Source organism: Anomalospiza imberbis, chromosome 9, assembly GCF_031753505.1.
Source record: "Anomalospiza imberbis isolate Cuckoo-Finch-1a 21T00152 chromosome 9, ASM3175350v1, whole genome shotgun sequence".
NCBI classification, from domain to species: Eukaryota; Metazoa; Chordata; class Aves; order Passeriformes; family Viduidae; genus Anomalospiza; species Anomalospiza imberbis.
In genome coordinates, this window is record NC_089689.1 from 5,136,322 (window position 1) to 5,151,866 (window position 15,545).

The following is a 15,545-nucleotide window of genomic DNA, read 5'->3' on the forward strand; positions in this document are numbered from 1 at the left end:
TAATTGCTGTATTATGGTTTAAAGAGGCCATGAAAAGTGACCTTTAATAGAGATTATTACTGAAATATAAGCAATCCATAATAAAAGCTTTGGTAACTGTGTCTTGGTCTTTACATGGCACCCACCATATATATCGAAAGTACTTACAAAGCCAGCAAAATGCAAAAAAATGCACAGTGATAATCTTGCTTAGATTATCATATGAGACAAGGAAGACAAATATGAGACTGCAATGACCATATGGTACTGCTCATCATGACTGCATTGAATGACCTAATAAATTCTCTCCATCTCTAGATTATATGAACTCTCACATTTAGAAGTAGATGATACTTCAATGATATTTTTAACAGCTATGCTAACAGTCATTTGAATTTCCTGTGTTAGAAATAGCTCCCTTTTTTAATACAATTGAGAGGGGAAAAGGTCCTCAAAGGAAAAACTGTCTATTTGTATCAAGGAGTCAGCTGAGCTGGGTGTCTGTCTCTTCCCTGAGAGGTCAACACACACACCCTTTGTCAAAGTGGTAACATTTTATACCCCATGGCTGCTGTCCCCTTTCCCATTGGAGCTTGCACTCTCTTCTGACCACATACTCTTCTTTTCCACTTCCCTCTCATCTCCCTTCTCCCTCTGGTCACATCTTCAACCCTGCTTCTCTCCTGATTCCCAAAAACACTTAACAGGTGCAATGAACCCATTGAACAAAACACATCTAAACCATAGATAACAAACAGTAGGAAAGAGAATTAGCAATTTGCCTTTTCTTTTTTACTCCACAATCTTTTTGGGCTGAAGCAAAATGTTATTTCTTTTCTCACACCTGCCTGTGCAGGAGTAACTCTTGCAGTTTCTCTTTCCTCTTTCTCTCCCTTTTCCTCTATTTCCTCCTTTTCTTGTACTTCTGCTTTAAAAGTAGATAACTATTTAGAAGACAACAAAACGTGATGGGTACAAAACCCTTACCACAATCTGCTTGAATTCTCATCCATAATAAATACATACAATATTTTGTACTCAGCAATTACATAAAGGGCTGTGATTATTCCTTTAGGAACCATTGACAAATTAGCATAAAATGGCATTAATGAAGAAACGATTATATCTGAAGGTCTTTTATTATTTGATTTCTACTATTATTGTCCCTTAACAACTCTAATCACTGACAGTGCAGAAATATATGTACCTCTCCAGCTCCATTTAGTCTGAAACACAAGTGAACAACCATCTTATATTACACTTCAATCATTCTAATTGTTATAATTCATTCTTACTTTGTGGCAATAATGCAGGAAACAATTTGCCAAAGTGATCCTAACAGCAGCCAAATTGTTCATGTTTCCATACACACAATAGTTAAGTATGAAGATCTGCAGTCTATTTTTTTCCTGGACCTTGACTGCATATCACTCCAAATACCTTCCCTTTATAAACACAAATTCACATTATTTTTTTAACAGGCTCACAAAGCAAAGCTGAATCTGAGCACCTTCCATGGTTCTGCTTTGCAACTAACTATAACTAATTTCAAAGTTGCTAATATATTTCAATTTATTTGGAAGTAAAGGCATCTAATTTGCATGGTCAAAATAGTTGATTTATAAGCATGCCATCACAGAAATTAAGAAACTCTTCCATGTCCTTTGCATATGTGCATTAAATATTAAATCAGTAGGAAAAGCTAGGTCCACAAAAGAAGGTAAAACACCCAGGAAGGGCTGAACTATGATCTGCATAAATCCACAAATCAAAATGACAAAATATTATGTGCAGATAGGAGAATGGGAGAGAAGACTCGCATTAATTGGAAAACACGAATTTCTGTGTTTGAAAAAATTCTGTGTGAAGCATTAGAGGCAGTATTAGACTGGTACTCAATGCACCATCTAAGAAGTAATTTGTAATACAAAATTTTCACAATTTTTAATATAAAATTGTCACAACCCACCAGTCAGGATGGGTTGTGACAGTTAGGACAGGAAGAACAAAGACACCAGAGATGTGTCAGGGAGCTCCTGTGTGTCCTGGGTTGTAAGATATGGGGAGATGCTCCACCCAGGGGGAGGAGCCAAGCATTCCTACCTGGATACAATCTGAAACCTGGAACACCACAGCAGCCTTTTCCACTGCATTCCCAGAGGAAGCCCAGGCCCATCTCCACCAGCCCTGGAGCTTCAGAGGAAAACTCCACCCTTGTGCAGGATCCCTGCTCCAGCAGAAGCACAGCTGGCACTGCAGGAGGGCTGAGCCACCATGGAATGGGACTGCTGTCACCACCCTGACCACAGGGTGTCAGCTCCTGTTCTATTATTTTTTTTTGTTTGTACTATTTCATTTGTATTTTTAATTTTCCTAATAAAGAACTGTTATTCCTATTCCCATATCTTTGCCTGAGAGCCCTTTAATTTCAAAAATTATAATAATTTGAAGGGAGGGGTTTACATTTTCCTTTTCAAGGGAGGCTCCTGCCTTCCTTAGCAGACACCTGGCTTTTCAAACCAAGACACTGTGCTTTTGTTGTACAGTCACCCTAACTCCAGCAACCAGCTGCTGTTTAGACTCTAGAGGGGCTGGCCAAGAAGCCCTTAAGTTTTTACAATACACTTGCACAAGAGGGGTGGGTAATAACCCTGATTTTTGTACAATTCAGTAAGGTCTCAGCTCCCACAACAAACTCCTCCAGGCCACCAGCTGCCAAACTACAACACACCAATTGCAAAGGGCTGGAATTGTGGCACACAATCCATTGCACACTTCCACACCCTCCCCATGCCCCTAACACTGCTCAGCAGGGAGCATGGACAGAATGGGAGCCCTGCTGTGCCCAGATGAAGCACGGAGGAGAGAAATAGTCAGAAAAAGGAGAGAGAACAGAGATTATCACCAGTCCTTAGATCCCACTCGATCCTGCTGTGTGGATGGCTCTAGAGCCGAGGTTGTGAAAGAACAAAGGAAGTTGTTTGCCCCAGTAGGCTCTTTCCCTTTATTCAGTTAAATTTGCAGGACTCCTCTGTTGGAGTCCAAAATGCAAGGAACTCTCAGAACTTTGGGCCTGTAAGCCAAAGTTTAGGATTAAACACAAAATTTGATCTGAGACCTTGGAAAAGGCTTCCAAACTATTATCGAGAATGTGGATTTATAGTTTAAAGCAGAGACACGTTAAGCTAAATAAAAGAAAGTTTAGAGTTTTAGAGTTTAAGATATAGAAATACAAGTAGTTACAGAGATAAACAAGGAGTTTAGAATGCAGTACTGTAGGTTTGTGTGCCATAACACGATTGGCGAAGAAAGCTTACACTGTAACATGAATCCATAAGATGAAATATTTAAGGATTGGGTCAAAAACATAAATATCCTTATTGGCAGTTTTTTATTGGTCAATAACTCCTTAAAAGATCTTGTAATTAGGGACCTTGGGACCTTCTGAACCATGCTGTAACAATGTGAGCCTAATTCACCCTTCCTGCCTATGTAGAAGATAAGAAAAATAAACTGCATCATTAAGAAGAATTCAGAGGCCCTGTCTCAAATTCCCTCCAAAATTCCCCACAAGTGAATTATCCCACTCCTCTGTCTCCTTTTTGGACATAAACCTCTGGTGTTGTGAATAGTTTTCTGCACACAATGTTTGAGGTGCAAACATGCCTGGTCCTCCACCAAAGTCCCAGCTGTATCCTAACAGACAGGTTAAAGGTCATGCTATCACAAAATAAATAAAAAAATAATAAACTACCCAGCAGAACAGGTTAAATTACCAAATATCAATGGAAATAGATCAACTCTTAAGGAGCAAGGCTAGATATCAGGGAATCAGAAACACAAATATTGCCCATAAACCTCAGGAATTTTGGGTGAGCTCCCAAAGGATAAAAGAGTAGAAAACTCTCAAATCAAATAACACTCATGGATCAGGGCTAAAAGTTTAGAGACCATTTGGGCATTAAACGCCTCTAATACCCCAGAAAAATGAACTGAATATGCAGCATTTTAGTATTTGATGTACTGGCTTTCTAAGAGTCTGAACATACCATGACTGCTGAAAAGAGCTTTAGAGAAAATGTCATGATGGGAAAAATGTCTAGAAGAGAGTTACATAAACATTTTGCCTGATTTTATTAGGCAGGAATGCATAAATTAGGTAAGGAAAGAAAGAAGCCATAAAGACAGAATTTTGGTACTGCTGTGAGCAGAAACCTGTGTGTCAGAAATGTGTTGCAGGATATACACTGGTTCAGTAACACTGGGTTTGATTAACTGAACCCAACCAAATTACAATTAGGGGAGAAAGCTAGTGTTTCACATGCAGAATAATACACTTAAATAAGAATTACTACTGAAGCTGTTCTAATTCTCAAATAATCTAATAAATAAAAAGAGGGGTAATGGTAGTACAGATTTAATTTTAACAAGTGGACAGTTTGTAGGAAAACTGCTCATTTACTATAAGAATAGATAAAATGAGTTGCATAGAGTTGTTCCTTTGGATTGTTGTTTTTTTTTTTTTTTTTTTAATTTTAGATGACATTTTTCATTTCAGAAAGTCAGGCTTTGAGTTTCAGGGAATGAGTTGATGAAGGAAACTAAGGAGCTTAAAGTTATATAGGATTTTTCATTTCCAGATATATATTGCTTCTTTAATCTCATATCATGTACAACAGGGACAGCAATACAAGAAATGTTAGTCATCTCCTCTGAAGCTGAGGAGATGAGTAACTCCTCCTGTAATCTTGTTAGGGGTAAACACCAGGCAGTGATAAAATAAATGGCTGAAGGAAAATGTGCCTTAAAATCAAGAAGAGAAAGAGAATTTGTACATTGCTTCAATCAAGATAAACTAGTCTTTGAAAAAAAAGATGTTAAACCAGATGGGAAAAGATTTTGTGGTCATATAAATTAAAACAAATAAGGAAGAAGGGAAGATGATCAGCTATAGTGGCATTTGACGATGAAGCTACCCTTTAAAAGAGAAGGCTTCAAAACCAATACCATGCTTTAATTTTCAGTAAGGAAGAGGTAATGGGGAAGAGGCTGTGATACTGACTCTGACTGGAATAACAGTCAAAGGTCTCAATGCATTCAATTAAAGGAACACAATAACCTCCATCCTCAAATTCTGAAAGAACTGATATGTGAAAACTTGTTCTCATAACAAGGATTTTAAATAGGAAGCATTTCAGGGCAGCTGAAAAACCATTATCCTGTCCTGTGTTTTCTTATTTTTGTAAAAATTCCTTGATAAGCTTATAACATGAATCAACATTGTTTTCCAGACTAATTATATAAGAGAAATATGTAGGGATATTAAAGAGAAGGTGCTCATAAAAAGTGATCTAATTGTAAAGATAGGTTTTCATAGGAACATACCAGTGGTGTTACAGGTGCTGATCTCTTTTGAAATATTTTCCTTTTTCTCTTGGTCCTAAAAAATACAGAGGTGGTAGTGATCAATACACTATCCCCAGAAATATGATGCTACTAATAATGTATGCATTCCTCAAAAGTTCTGCAAAAATTGTCCTGCACTAAATAACCATGGAGACCAAGATTACAAAAATACATAAAATCAAATTCTTTACACAGACAGGTATCACAATTGCAAAACAGCAAAACATTCCTTTTGGCTTCTTTCTTTGAATTATTTTATTACTAGACCAAGCCATTTTTAAGTGAACAGCTTATAGACTTATGTTACCAATTTGTTTTTTATAAACATTTAATCTCAATTCCCACAAAACACAATGCTTCTCTTTAATCAAGCTATTCAGTCTTGAATTCCCCTGCAATTATGGAAATGCCCCATGTGTCTTGGTTTGCTTCACCAAGAATGAATCATTAGTGAAAAGGAGCACTTGATTTCCAACAGTTGCAATCATTGCATTGTATTCCTTTCTCTAATAGAAAAATACCTCTGGATCATTTGCCACTTTATGTCTTTGATTATGAATGCCTACATTTTGTCACCATAAGACCTTACCAAGGGCTGTGAAAATTCTACATTAAATCAATCAGACTCTTAAATCATCATGAAAGTCAAACACAGCCCCATTAAACTGGAGAAGAAGAAGGAATCCACTGAAAAAGAACCACACAAACCCAAACCAGCACATTGCCTGGTTCAAAGCACACGGGGTTCCAATTTCAGAACACACTGCTGTGGGAGTCCCTGGTGCCTTGTTCTCTTCTGCAGGGTTTCAAATTAGAATTAGTAATTAGAATTGGTAAAATTAAAGGCAATAGGCAAAAATTGAGCTGCTTGGTAATGGAATTTTTACAGTTAGCTTATGGCATTTACACACATCTGTAGGGCTATCCTCCTGTTTTTCAATACTTCTTTTTAGAAATGCCACAAGATACTTAGGTTTTCAAGGAATGTTTGAAGGTTTATTTGAAGGAATATAAGAAGGTTTTTAAGGAATATTTGTGTTAGCCTTCAAAATGCAGCACTCTCCCCTATTTTGAACATTAAATTTATCATGCATAGAACTTTGCTGCAAGATTTATTTATTTGTGAAGAATAAACCTACAGGTTTCTTGCTGTCAACATAAGTTGTGGTCAGATCAGTAGATGCCATTCTCATGCAGAGCGTTTGTTGCCAAAATTGTTTTTGAGGACCAAAATATGTTGTCCTTGTAATGCATTTTACCTCTCCCCAGAAAGCCAGGTTTTATTTTCTTGAGAAATATGCTAAATAATTTACTTTATTTGTTTGTGCTCATATGGAAGAGGTTTACCATGTTTATATTAATAAATAGCTACTCATTATTTTTTTTACTCTTGACAGCCCATTTATACAAGTGTGTAACCTACACCACATTCACTGGATCAGAGAGCTGTTGTTGATCTCAGCTGGCCTAAAAGTAAGCTCACGACCCAGTCATTTGTCTTTGCCCAATGCTTAAGCCACTGTGCTTTTGGACAACTGGTTTTGCAGAAGTGTTCTTCACCTGTCACTACTGGGATATTAAATAAAAGAGATATAAACCTGTCTACTGTTTCAAGAATTGCAGAAGACTGAAATACCTTCATAAATTATTTGGCTTTAAAGGGTTTCAATTTTATATGTGTCTATAGCTGACCGAATGAATAAATAAAGATCACAAGTCCCCCTTGAAATACCAAGAGAAGAATTTGTAAGAAGGTGCCTTTCCAAAAACAGTTACTAGCCAAGCTCATACTATCTTGCTTCAAATACAAATTTTTAGACCCTGTATGGAAATATATGGATGAAAGTTAAGCATCTGTGATAATCAGACAGATTAAACACTGTAATTACATATTTTAAATCTAGAAGTGATAAATGTTTTAATTATCTGCCTTTGTCAAGCACAAGTACTTGTTGAAGAGTGTGAAAGAAGTTTAGCTTCTCAAGGAAATGATTATAACATGATCAAAATCAATCAATCAATCATGGCTAATGGTTGACAGAGGCCATTTGATTCTTCCCCAAGAGCTGGTTTGCAGCCACAAACAGAATGAAGAGCTGTTGATGCAACAACATTCTCTCTAGGCAAACACAAATGAGACATCATTCCCATTTGAAGCAGCATATTGAAATAAAACTGTCCTACAGTTCACCACATCCATATCAGGGTAGCAAAAAATGTTTTTTCAAAACTTGCTGAAATATTTCATGGGGTATTTTTGAAGTGTCAATGCAAGTATTTTACTGAGTTATAAGAGATCATGGCATGAGCTATGATTTTTTAAGAAATGGAAACATTTCTATCTTTCATCCGACAACTCAGTTCACCAAGTTCTATTTTTATTATGCAGGAAAAAAAGTGCCTCAGCTCACTGAGAGTTCAGATTGCTGTATAGCAGTGTGCATTTCACAGTGTAGCAGAAAGGAGGGCAGTTTTTTTGTTTCCTGAGTTTTAAATACTGGGTAACCCATACACCTAACCTCAGCAGAATCTGAGCAAGTGACACTCCTAATCCTGTATTTTCTAAGGCAATAAATTCCATTACATATTAATTCAGCTGATCCAAAATTACCTATCCATGGTGCCTTTTTAAAGTTTTTATTAGCATTCAGCTAGTTTTGCTAGTCTTCTATCAGACATTTTGTTTCAGTAATAGCATGCAGTGCTGTAGGACAGGGTTTTATGCCCTGCACTTTGATGCAGCCTTCAGGATGCTATTCTGTTCTGGAAAGAAGAGTTTTCAAGGTGAGAGATTGACTTTTCCTCATGTCTATGAGAGGGACTGATTTTTTTCTGTGGTGTGCAGTCTGCTTGGAGTCTGAATTATGATGTGGCAATATTTAATACACTACTGACAACAGCCACAACTTCAAAATATTACAGGATCTCCCACTACCTTTAGCAGACAAATCCCTTTTGAGAAAAGCAGTGCCCAAACCCATGTTTCTACCACAGTTTTTGTCTACAGGTGAAATTTCTCAAAGTCTGGCTAGGGTCAAGCTCATCCTGTGTGGTGCTGTGTTATAGATTTGTGACCAAATCCGTGCTGGTAACACAGTCGTGTTTTAGTTATTTAGTGTCTGCACAGCATCACACTCTGTTCCTCACTCTGCCTCCTGGTGAGTGTTGAGGAACGTGAGAGCTTGGGAGGGCACAGGGCCAGGCATGTGGCCTGGGTTAATTGATGTTGTTCATCTGATGCCACGCTCATCAATAAAGAGGGAAAAGAGGAGGTTTAGGGAGGTTTAGCCATCATTTCCTTGGGAACTGTCAGGGCACTGGTCTGCTCCTGAAAGGTAGTGAGTGACAGCCTTTGCATCATTTGTTTATTTTTGTTTCTCTCTTCCACTTCTCCTTCACTTACCAAACAGTTTGTATCTTGATCCGGCAGTTTTGTTGATTTCAAATGGAGTTGCAGAAGTCATTCTGGGCACAAGAACTGTTAAAATTCTGTGTATGAGCACAGAATGATGTATTAGTGTTGATGACACAAGTATGCCGAGTGTGTTTGTAAAACTGGAGTAAATTGAAATGCAATGTCAAAACTTGTGACTGGTATTGAGAACTGGAAAAGATGCAGCTCCTTAACATTTCCTTCTAACTGTAATATTCCAACTCTCTGCATAGAATTATTCCACATTGGAAGGAGGTGGCCAACTGAATAACCCAATTCACAAGTTAAAAAATTCATTTTATCTGTCAAAAGTCAGGAAATACTGGTTTGTTATTCCATTGTTGCATTTGCAGAGACATCCAAGCTATTTGCACTTCTGGCACATAATTCAGCATATTACAAGCTCCTCATCATTGTTTTCCTTCAGATTTTATTATCTACCATAAATACCAGCTGCTAAGTCATTTTATCTAGTCTGTTGATGAACAGCTTCAATACAGAGACAAATTCAATGGAACATTTTCGTGCATCTTTGGAACTCATAACCCAGAGCTGTGGTACTGAGTGAACACCATCATCACACTCAAATATTGGCTGCCACTAGAGGGAGAGGAACTAAAGGTGTATTTTCAAAGCTTTGCTGCTCAGAGTTGCTGCCAACCACTGCCTGTCCTTCAAGGAGAGGAGCTTTGTGTCGGAAAAGTTTCTAACACGAGAGTTTCTCCCAGCATGAGTTCATGGAATTCTCTGCTCACTTCTTTGTTCACTCAACGCCTTATCATTTCAAATCCTAGTGACAGAGAGATAAAATGTCTTTTTGACATCATTTGGCCCTAAAGTCATCCCAAATCTAATGCTACTGTTTGATCTGCTGCAGATAAGGAAGGTAGAGAATTAACAAGTTTTCTATAAACAGCGATTTAATAACTTCATGTTGTTACTTAACACCAGAAAACAAAGTTGCCTTTTTAAGACTTGATTGCTTTGCTGCATCTATAATTTGATACAAACTATTAACTACAACACCAATTTCTAGTTTAACCACATGTTACCAATGGACTGCCTAATTATGGGGAGATTAAGTGGCTGTCAAAGTAAATTTTATGGAGAGGAAGCTGCCACTAGTAGAAGCTTTATGCTATTTTGTGTTTCTACTTGACACAGGAATTCTGAGATTTGAGATAATATTAGATATGTCAGTGTTTAGTGGTTTTTTCCTTCCTTTTTTATGTGTGAGTAGAAAGATATTTTGTTGCAAGCATGTGTTATAAAGGAAATGTAAATTAATAAAACATAAAAATAAATTAAAATCCATGACATGAACTTGGTATGTGTCTACTTTATAAATATTGATTTGCACATTTATTTTTTAATCTGTCAGATTAAATCATTAATGAAGTTGAGGCCTCAGCATGAACTCTATTAAGGGTGATTTAACCACACAAGTATTTGTAGGGAAATACTTTTCTTTTTCAGAAATATGTGGAAATGCTGGTTGTTCTGGCAGTACAATCTTGGTTTTCTCTGGCAAAGTGGAATGGAATTGTGTGCAGAAGTAACCTAAAACCTGTTGTTACAACTGAGGGGCATTATTCCCCTTAGTTTGGGTAGCATATCTTCAATAATGAATGGTGACTTGGTGTTTTCAGTGCACTGTTCCTTATGATGCATCTGAATTCTTAAAAAGAGGAAGAAAAAAGGTACTTGTGGAAATTATCTAGTGAATAATTAGGCTGCACTAAGCTGTATTTTGCCCTCATTATTCTGTATTTAGCCCTTTGAAAGAACTTTGCCCTATTTGTTTCACAGGATCTTTCAAGAGATATTTAATGAAAAACTATTCATCCCTATCAGTGACAAGTCTTCTCAACTTTTACCTGAAATGTCATGCCAAGCCAGCTTTGGTTGAGTCAGGTTCAAGACCAGATAATGGAAGTTTTCAGCTGGCATTAAAAATGCTTATTTCTGGCTTTTTCTGTTACTTTCTCATTCTTCAGCCCACAGCTCTGTGTCTTGGTTTGTGCCAGTTAATATTCCTGAATTTCTGCCCTGATTTCCAGCCTGTGCAGAAGGGATGGCTCTGTGGGTACCACTCCATCCTCTGTGACTGCTCTTTCCAGTGCAGGCTGAGCCACAGTCACAACTGGAAAGCAAAATTTGCTGCATCATCAGCAGACAGATGTTCTATAAAACCCAATGGAGTTTTTTAAAATTAAAACTCCACAATTTTTTTCTTTTAATTGAGATAAACCATAGATATTAATAGAGGTAACGAGCTTTTACTTTAAATTACCTTTCTGAGGAGATAAAATATATAAAATATATATTAACATAATATGTATAAAATATTAAATATAGATTAGTTTTAATAACTGACAACATAAAAAAAGTCCTTAAGTAACTTTATAATACTAAATAATATCCCCATTCATCTATTTAACTCAAAAAAAGTTTTACAGCTCTAAAACTAATTGTAAAATAAATAAAAAAACCACGCAATTTGTTTTTTAAAACTACATCCACTCCTCCCTATTCCTAAACTATGTTAACTACAAACAAAAAAAAACCCAACAAAACAAAGCTCTTATTTACCTTTTAGTTAGTTTTTAGCTAAATGAAGCAAAATAAGTCCCTAAACTATAGGGTTTTTTTCCTTAAAGTATTTAAACCTACTCTAAACTAAAAAGCCAAAAAACCACCAACAACTCACAGCTATAACCCACTGGGCCAGACATTTGCAACACCAAAAAAACTAGTAAAAAAACTAAGTAAGCCAACTACAACCCAAAAAAAAACCCATTCTAAATTTATCATCTCTTCAAATTAACAAAAACATTTATTATATAATAGTACTCATTTTTTATACTAATAAATACTGTACCTATTAAGTAAACATTTTTTACCTATTAAATAAACAATTTTTCCACTTTTCCCCACAAAAAAACTTTTCCCGAATGAATTAAAAAAAAAAAAAAAAAACACTTAAACGTACTCCCTAAAAAAATGCCTTTAAAATTTTTCTCCTGAATTTACCCTAAACAAAAACAAATACAATTTTTGGAGGTACAAGGGATTGAGTATGGATCTAGGGAAGACATTATTGCCTGGAATCAGAAGAAAAACTCTTCCAATCAATGTTAAAGTGGTAAGATAAAAAGCAGTTATTTAATGAAAGATTTCAGGTGTGCAAACACATGCATGGCCCAGGATTCCTACAATTTTTATGAGCTAAAATGTCTTCGTGACATTATTTGGCCCTAAAATTAAACCAAATCTATTGTTACTGCTGGATCTGTTGCAGATAAGGAAGGTAAAGAATTTGTTTATATGTATAGTATTAATATATATATATATATAATATTTTTATATATATTTATTTGTATTAGAGAAATAAGAGACCAGCTGCCCCATTAACCCACCATTGGGTCTGTCCCTTGGAATTGCTCCAGGAGTTCTTTTGCCCTATTTCTTGTCATGTCTCTTAAGTTCAGACCCTCCTTGTTAGAAATTCTTTCTTTGAAAATGAAACTGAACAGAATTTCAGGAGCGTTACATAATGTGTTAGAAAGGGTTGGCTGATTGTTCTAAGATGTTATAAAGGGTAAGGAAAACACTAGAAACTATACAACTATATATTAACAATCTACAGAGGTACAAATATATGAAAAAAGGTAAAAATTTTCAGGCATCAGCAGCAGTGCTTTCCTCACGAGGTAAAATAGTTCCAGAGCTATTTCCCAATAGCAGAACGTTTGTCACTATGAGCAGGACAGCAGTCCAAATTCCAGAGCACCATCATGACCTTGGACTTTAGACTTTTTTTCCCTACAATGCTCAGATTTTTGATTGTTTCAATTGTTCTTGAAAAAAATAAAGGAAGACCAAAAAAACCCCTCACATCCCTAATGGAAGTTTTCAACTCAGAGGAGTGAGTTTTTTGGCTTTGGTTTTCCATGACTTAGAATCACAGAATCATTAAATTTGGAAAAGACCTTTAAGATCATCATCAAGTCCAGCACCACCACCACGTTCACCAATAAACCATGTCCTCAAGTGCCACAAACACATTTTTTCAACTCTTTCAGGGATGGTGACTGGAATATTTCCAGTCACATGCTGATCATAGCAATATCATATCAGTAAAATATGATAGTGTCAAGGTTTAAAGTCTCCATTGAACATCAGATTAACAAAGAAATGGATTTATTTGGACAGATTGCATAGGAGGTTTTAAAGTGGAATTCTGAATAAATAGAGTTTTTTCAATTAAAAAAAACAGTCCACAGTTAAAGCAAAGACAAAGCCAAGTAATTTAATCTACTTTCTCATTTTGATTTAAGACACTAATACATAACTAATTGCCTCTTTTTTTGTTAATAAATAAATTAACCTTAACTCTGGGGATGTATTCTTTCATATTGCCTTCAACAAAGACAATTGTTTTACAGAAACAAGGTAGTTTATCCTCTTGAAGGACTTTATGGAGTCTGCATACAGTACATTAAAAAATTAATCTAATTAGCTGAATTAATTCAAAATACACACTTAAAAGGGTTAAACTGAGATTAGGACATAGCTGTGCTATAAATTATACAGATATGAATAGGAGATTATCCCTGAAAAAAAGGGCTAATGTAAAAAACAACATTAAGAAAGAAATCAGAGGTATGGGAGGTTGAATCCCCACTGTTAAAAAACATGTTAGCAATAATGGGATCTAAGAAATTGATTTCCCACAGCAGTCTACTGACAGGTGAAATTCCTGTTCCTTTTAATTTTTAGATTTATAGAGTATTTGGGGTTTGGTTTGGAGCAGTGCTAAGTAAAGCTGCTCCAAAGGAAAAAAAAATATATAATGTAGAAGAAAAGCTGACACTAAAGTCCAGTTAGAAGAGCTATTTTTAAGAGGGAATGTCAAGATCTCAGCACCAAGAGTGAATGAAGTGGAGAAGAATTCTCCAGGAGCGATGCAGGAGGAGTGGAACGGCTGGGGATACTCAGGGACACAGGGTGACAGATAATGAGTCTGAGTATTTCTGGCTCTCATCCATCAGGTCCATAAACATAATAGCTAAAGCTTTAAAGCAGATTGACTACTTGTCAAATAATCTAGGAGAGAATTGGTAATGATGCATAAATCTGAATTCTGGATGAATTCAGCTTTCACAGTGCTGCTGCCTCTAGTACCTAAGACTAGGAGTAGTGGTGAGTGAGGTGCTGCTCACTCTGTAAGGATATTCTGTGTCTCACTTCTGTGAGGGAATCTTCTTGAACAAAACATCATCTGTGCATGAATTTAAGCTCTGAGATTCCACTTTCTCCCTTCCAAACATGTCAAACTTCACTGGGCTTAACAATGAATCAGACTTGGAAATCTGAGATCATAGATTTTCCCATTATTGCTTTTCCACCTCACTATAATCTCTCTCGTTTGAAGTATTGAACAGGATGAGTTCTAACACATCAGGCAGCTAATTTTTTAGTCAGAAGTGGTTGTCTTTTCATTTTTATCCTAGCTGAGGTCCAGAGCTATAATACTGTCATTTTTCACATTGATTCCAATGGATTTCAGTGCAAACACTTGAGATATAGCTAAAGATATAGCTGCCTGTCTGCCTCACTCCATGATGGAAGCAAACTTTTCTATCTCAACAGTGCTGTTTTCAGCCTAACAGGATAAACTGTGAACTGCCAGTTTCCAAACCTCCTTTCTAAAATAAATCAAAGATCTTTCTAATCTGAGAAGCCTGTGTTGTGGTCCCTTACAATACATCAAATTCTTGAATTTTTTCTTGTCTGCAATATAATGTCTGAGAAAAATTTTATAGCACTTTCTTAATTTTGATTGTGTTTTCATTCATATTTTAAATACAGCTTTTTAGGAAGTTATCTAAAATTAATATCATTACCACAGCATTTGAAATTACAACAGAGCATAAATCCCACATGTGCCTGCGGATTCTACTTTGCAATTAAGATATTTCCTGGCTGATTTTGCTCATCCCCTCTTAGCAGACAGACTAACAAGGCAGGTAAGAAGTGCTTTATAATACTCACATGTATCTGTAAACCAGACCAGTTATTCTACAACTACAGTTAATATCTCCTGAAGAAATGCAACCCCTGTGTAAAATAATAATTTCTGTAGTTCTCCTTACCTTAGGATCTCAGAGTGCTTCTGTGGTGGTCTGACCCTGGCTGGAGGCCAGGTGCCCAACAAAGCTGCTCCATCACTCCCCTCCACAACTGGACCAGATAGAAAAAATATTACAAAAAAAGGAAAAGAAAAGAAAGAGAAAAAAAAATGTGGCAGCAGCTCTCTGGCCACAAAGAGAACCACAGCTTTCTCAGGGATCCTTCTGGGAAGGGCTGTGAGAAGATCAGAGAAAAGAATGAGAAACAATTCTTATCTGAACTTGCTGCACCTGTTGTTGTGCACATGTGGAATGTGTTATGGAGATTTGTTTACCAAAGGGTGGTTTCTTAATTAGCCCATGGTGATGGTATTTTAATTAAAGGACCAATCAAGTCCACCTGCAGCAAAGTAGGGTATAAGAAGAATGGGTTACTTAATAAAATACGATCAGCCTTCTGTAAATGTCTTGAGAGTCTATGTCAATTATTTTCTGGCCCATTGTGATGGTAAAGAGAGAGGACAATGAAAAGGAAAAGAAGAAAAAGAGAAAGGGAAAAAGTAAGGCTGCCTTTAAATAATTGGAAGAAGCCC

The 15,545-nt window shown here is 36.4% G+C and overlaps 1 long non-coding RNA gene across 1 annotated transcript; it reads right to left on the reverse strand.

Annotated features, from left to right (window-relative positions):
* Positions 1-770: 770 nt before the first annotated feature.
* Positions 771-15,170, reverse strand: LOC137478958 (uncharacterized). Its single transcript, XR_011001897.1, has 3 exons — positions 14,977-15,170; positions 5,365-5,419; positions 771-923 (listed from the first exon to the last, which is right to left on the reverse strand). It is a non-coding gene; the product is annotated as an uncharacterized lncRNA (long non-coding RNA).
* Between the last annotated feature and the right edge of the window lie 375 nt (positions 15,171-15,545).